The sequence below is a fragment of the Triturus cristatus genome, chromosome 3_2, assembly GCF_964204655.1.
Source record: "Triturus cristatus chromosome 3_2, aTriCri1.1, whole genome shotgun sequence".
NCBI classification, from domain to species: Eukaryota; Metazoa; Chordata; class Amphibia; order Caudata; family Salamandridae; genus Triturus; species Triturus cristatus.
The window spans coordinates 499,146,293-499,152,292 of NC_140584.1; positions in this window are offsets into that span (position 1 = coordinate 499,146,293).

The window sequence follows — 6,000 nt, forward strand, 5'->3', positions numbered from 1 at the left end:
CAAAAACGTGACACAACCCTGATGAAAAATCATAGCACATCTTGCCTTTAATTTCGCAGAGCCTCCTTTTTGTTTATGATCACATATGAGAGCGTTTTTATAAATTTGTGTTCAGGATGTGCGCTTTACAAGCACCCGTTACGCTATGTTTGATTTAATAAACTATAATGTTGCTTCATGTATTTTAAGAATCTAGGCCACATTTACAGTTTACATGACTACTGACCTGACTCTTAGTTCACTAATGGCATTGCTGTTGGGGAGATAGATATTAATGTTTCTAGGTTCATGTTTACAAACTATCACTTTTAATAAATGTCTGTCTACCCAGTGATATAATTTGATGTACTAAGGTGAAGTGCTTCCGTATGTGAAAGAAATACATTTTTGGGAATTTTGAAGAGTCAGTTTCAAATTTTTCTATTATGTTTGTTGCACAATTACATGTGAAATATTTTCTTGGCTTGGCTCTTAGAGCCACACAATACCCTCGGGTTGGCTCGCCCTATTAATTTGCTTGAGTGGCCATCTCTAGTTGCAACTTGGGCTTTGTACTTGGGGCCATCAGTCACTTGATAAAATGATTTGGAGAAGGGGAGGACTGAAAATGTGGAGCCCTGCCTACATGCACTCATTTGTCAACGCTACCATTAAGGATTCTAATAGCAGAGATCAAAAAGAGAGTCAATCAATCAATCACTTATAAAGCGCACTACACACCAGTTAGGGTCTCAAGGCGCTGGGTGGGGGGAGGGGTGCTGCTACTGATCGAGGAGCCAGGTCTTGAGGAGTCTTCTGAAGGCCAGTAGTTCTCGTGTCTGCCGTAGTTTTGTGGGGAGGGTGTTCCAGGTCTTGGCGGCGAGGTGGGAGAAGGATCTGCCACCGGCGGTCGTCCTTTGGATGCGATGGACTGTGGCGAGGGCGAGGCCTGCGGAGCAGAGCTGGCGGGTGGGGGTGTAGAAGCTGAGCCGTCTGTTGAGGTATGCTGGGCCGGTGTTGTGGAGAGCTTTGTGCGCGTGGAGGAGGAGCTTGAGGGTGACCCTCTTGTTGACGGGGAGCCCGTGCAGGTCTCTCAGGTGGGGGGTGATGTGGCTGCGGCGGGGGATGTCGAGGATCAGGCGTGCCGAGGAGTTCTGGATGCGTTGCAGCCATCTCAGGAGCTTGGCCGATGTTCCTGCGTAGAGGGCGTTTACGTAGTCCAGCCTGCTGGTGATGAGGGCCTGGGTGACTGTTTTTCTCATTTCGGTGTAAAAAATACATTTAAAAAAGTGATCTCATTGCAGAGACTCCAGGCCGTTGTGTTGTACGTCACCATAGTCATGAGCTCCCAGGGGGAACTACCAGGCCCAGGTGGGACAAGCGAGGGGCCTAGGTTCAATAGGTGTTTTGGGGTGTGGCACCCTCTACATGTATTTTTTTCTTGGTAGTTGGGTCTGAGGGCCTTGAGTGGGGTTTGCTATGTTTGTGTTTATTTTTCTCGCCATTCTCATTTCCCTAAGAACTTTTAACTTGTTAATTTTTGGAGCAGATACTTAAATGTATAGTGACTGGTTTTCCAAAAAAATAGTAAATCTGTGCCCACACAAGTAGTCCTTGAAGGGTGCAAAATTACTAATTTAGTGATTTCAAAAGTATTGGCACTATTAGGGTTAGTATGCTGCAGGAGTCTCAGGTTTCCAGAGATAAAAAACACTCAATAGGTGATGGGATAAATGCTTGCAAATAGTCTACCCAGTGGCAATATCTCAGGGTAGCGTTCTAATCCATTGTTTTTCACCAATTGTGCCACTCTAGACAGAGGCCCACTGTGAGAAATTGGGTAGTTGTTTGAGGGAGGTGAATCCCTACTCAAGCAACGCACACAATGCTTGTCAGGTTGAACCACAAAAACTCACTAAATCAACCTTTGCTTAACATATTGGTAGATTGGCTCACCATTAGTCAGGCTTGACCTAGAGGCAATGTGTAAAGTATTTATGCATTACTTAAACAGTAATAAAGTCAAAACACAACATAAGTAAAATACCACACTAGTTTAGAAAAACAGATCACATTTTATTAAATTATTTGAAACCTAAACAACAAAAAATCCAATCAGTAGAACTGGGGCTATGAAAATTTAAAGTTTAAAGTGAAAACTATATGCTTTAAAGATAAAAGCGCCAACCGCAGACATCTAGTCATGCGATACCAGGACGAAGTCGAAATGTTTGGCCGACTGATGTGGAGCATGGTTCAGATACATGAAGTGGATTGGGCTCAGTCTCTGCTACCTTCTGAGTTAGAAGTATTTTTGACAAAAATGTCTGACAAGGTAAGGTTCAGTGGTCCAAGAGAGCCAGTGGTATCTGAGCAGGAGGGTCATCGTTGGGGAGCTGCTGGAGGATATCATATTCAAGATTTCTATGTTCGGACTTAGTTTCGTTTATGGAAATCAATAATCTTCAGTGAGGCGAAGCTGCAGGCTCTAGTTGACTAGGGTCCACGAGGCTGGATACCCCTTCTTTGAGCAGCAGCTGAACAGGAATTGCTGCTGCTGAGAAGAAAGTAGCTACAGCTGCTGCAAAGTCAGGCAGACCGACAATGCAAAATAAGCAGATTGGCAAGCAAGTAGGACCTGGTCTCCTCTCGTTTCTCAGAACACTTTTTGGCAGTAAGTGTGTTAAATTCCAAGTTTTGGATTTGGGCTACCTGGGCTTCTTCAGCACCACTTCCTGGGGTGTGGGATGAAAAGGGCTCCCTCCAACATGAATCTATTGATGGTAAATTGCTCTTCTTGTTATTTCTAGTGAATTGCATCTTAAGAAAATCAGAGGTCATGGTCATGTGCACATCTAACTAGCAGACTCAAAGGGCCTCCACAGTTGCTGACCTGCACCAGTACGCAAGTCTCTCTTTCCTTATTTTGTCCCAACCCACTTTCCCCCCAAGGGCCGCGCTTTGTTAAGGGGAATCTATTCCTTGAATGGGTCAGGCCCTGCAGGGAGAGGAGGTCCAGCATCAGCTCTAGTATTGTCTCGGCAGTTGGAACCAGGTGTGTGCATGACACAAGGCAGGACTAACCTTTCAAATGACAGTAGGCAACGCAGCAGTGCACGCTTAAGTTCATTAAATCTACAAAGCCTCTAAACCTACATGCCCTACCGTATACTAGGGACTTACAGGTAGGTTGTCAGTACCAACTGCTTTTATACCTAACTACCATGTGTCTTTTACACAGAGCTCAGGCCCTGGGTCTGGTTAGCAGAGCCCAGGGCACAATCAGAATCAGAAAACCAACATCTTGTAGTGAAAATGGGGGCAAAAAGTGTAGGGGACACTACAAAAAGCCCTGGGTTCTCACATTTATATATTACCTAGTGGCGGTCACCACTAACTATTTATAGTTAGGTCTGCTTTTCCTTAAAAAAGAGCATTTTTTAGTTTGCTAATAACGTTGGCCCCATTTGACAAATCTTCACAAAACTTTTTTTTTAAAAAAAGGTCATTCGCCCCAGCTCCTTTTCTGAAAAGTTTCAGATTGATCCATCAAGTGGACGCCAAGAAAAAAGCCCCAAAATTGAAAATTCCCATGCATTTTCCATAGGCTTCTTTAATACTGTTTAAAGCAAAAACTGCTGATTGGAATTACACCAAATTCAGCAGGAAGCTAGATCTTGATCAGATTGCGCTTTTTGTGATTTGATGTAATTCATTTAAGTCATTTTTGAGAAATTAAGGATAAAAAATAATTGCATATTTTGACAGTTGGGCTCGCCAGAGCCTCCGAGACTCTCACGGGAGCACCAATTTAAAAATAGAGCATTCTGATTGGCCCAGGTAGCTTTATTTGCCTTGGGCTGTCTTGCTCCCACTGGAGTCAGACTTTGATTGGCTGGCAGCAACATGAGAACCATGTTGCTGACAGCAATTACAGAATTTGGGGACCTAGTCCCTTGTACCGAAGTTGTAAAAAAAAAAAGATATATGGTGGCAGGTTAGGGATATCCTGATGACCTATGCTCCATAGTGGAAACACAGAGGGCCCTCCACTGGGGCCAAAAAAGAAAAAAAGAAATGGCGCAATCCCGCAAGACTCTTACGAGATCAGTAATAAACTAAAACAAAATGGTGGCCGGATTGCTTTTGTTCACTATAAACCCAAGGGAGCCTACCCCTGGTGCTTTGTTTATAAAGAGGGTGCTCTGTAGGCCCCCTCCCCAAGCCTACAGAGGCTCCCCCTGGGCCAAAAACAATTTTTATGGGGGGAGGGGATGCACATCCCCCCCCTCTAAGCCATTACAGGCCCCGAGGAGCCCTCCCCCTGGGCCGATCTTATTATTTATGGGAAGGGGGACCATGTGGCCCCCCTCCTTAAACAATGAATGGCCCGGGACCACCTCAGCCACTATGTCTCGGGGAGCTCACCGCCAGGACATAGTGGTTTCCCTGGCCACATCAGTGAGGGCAAGAAAACCTGTGTTTACTCTTGCTTAGCAGAAGCATTTTTAAATCTCGCACCAAGAGGAAGCAAACACCAACTGGACTCCGAGCTGGCAGGTGCTTGAAAAATGCTCCCACCCACCGGGAGTGGAGTTTAGATCTGTTTCCCTGCTCGCGGTGATGTAGGCAGTGAGAGAAAACTAAATATTTCTCCTGCCCGCAGGGAGCAGCATTATTAGCTGTTCCCTGTGGACGGGAGCAATGCCGACTCCCGCTGGATGCGGGGGGTCGGCTTCAGGGGCCATAGGTACTCCTCCCGCGGCCCCCAACAGCAGTGTGGTGGATGCCCTGAGTGGGCAACAAGGCATCCAACTTTTATTATGCTGGGCCCTGGGTGATGGGTCCCCAGGGTCAAAATCGGCCCAGTAGGTGGGCCACGTGCCCCTAAAATTGGCCCGGAGGGGGGCTGTGTGCCTCTCTCTCCCTTCAATATGGTACTGGACCCGGAAGGATGGGGTCCCCGGGGCCCGAATCGGCGTGGTGAGGGAGGCTGTGTGCCCCCCCATAAAGATTTCGCCGGCTCTACGGGATGGGGTCCTGGGGTAAAATCGGCCTGTTGGAGGGAGGACCACCGGGGAGTCGGGGAGACTATTCCGGGGCACCTTCCTACCGCAAAGTTATAGCCGAGCGCCGCTGAGAAGCCTCCTTCGGGGAGGTCTTTCTCCTATGATCGTACTAGGCCCAGTAACACCACCACACAGGACTCAATATCAGTTGCTTGACTTGGTTCTTTATCAGCAGTAGTACGTTCAATATTTACAGAGGGATCGAGGGATCCAGTAAGAGTCTCAATGTCTGTTAGAGGGATAGGGTAGCGGGACCGTCTTAGTACCAACCAGGTACGGGAGGGCTCTGCGCCAGACCTTGGGTGCTGGTCTCAGAGCGGCTCGGACGAGGGGAGCCGCGACGGCGTCTGCAGGGCTCGGGTGGTAGTTCCGCTTGGGTCGAGCCGCGACGCAGTCAGCAGGGCTCTGGTGGTAGATCCGCTTCGGTCGAGCCGCGACGAGGTCAGCTGGGCTCTGGTAGTAAGGTTCAACAAGGTCAGGCCGCGACAGCGTCAGCAGGGCCCCAAAGGTTTGTGAAGGTCTTTAAGCACGGTGGAGCCGCGACGTCGTCAGCAGGGCTCAGAGTGTGGGTTCAGGATGAGTCTTCTTCCGTAGGGTCAGCCGCGATCCGATCAGCAGGGCTCTTGACTCCGGGATACAACTGTTGTCCTGTTGTCGGGTCGCCCCAGATATAGGACTGGAGCCCTTTGATGTCCGGACCCTTGCGCCCGGAGGGGTCGGAGAGGCCGGGTAGGGAGCGGCCAGACGCCCAGCAGGAGAGGCGCCAGGCCCCAGAGAGCTGTGGGGTGATCGCACCTAGGTGTGGAAGGACGGTTGGGGGTCCCATCGATACTGCCCTCCGCCGGGAGTGGGAAGGGTTCACGTGGTATCCCCTGGGCCAGGGGTTGGCGTCTCGATGTCGGGCCTCGCTGGGACAGAGGCCGGGTGAAGCGGGGTCGCGCAGGTGGTCACG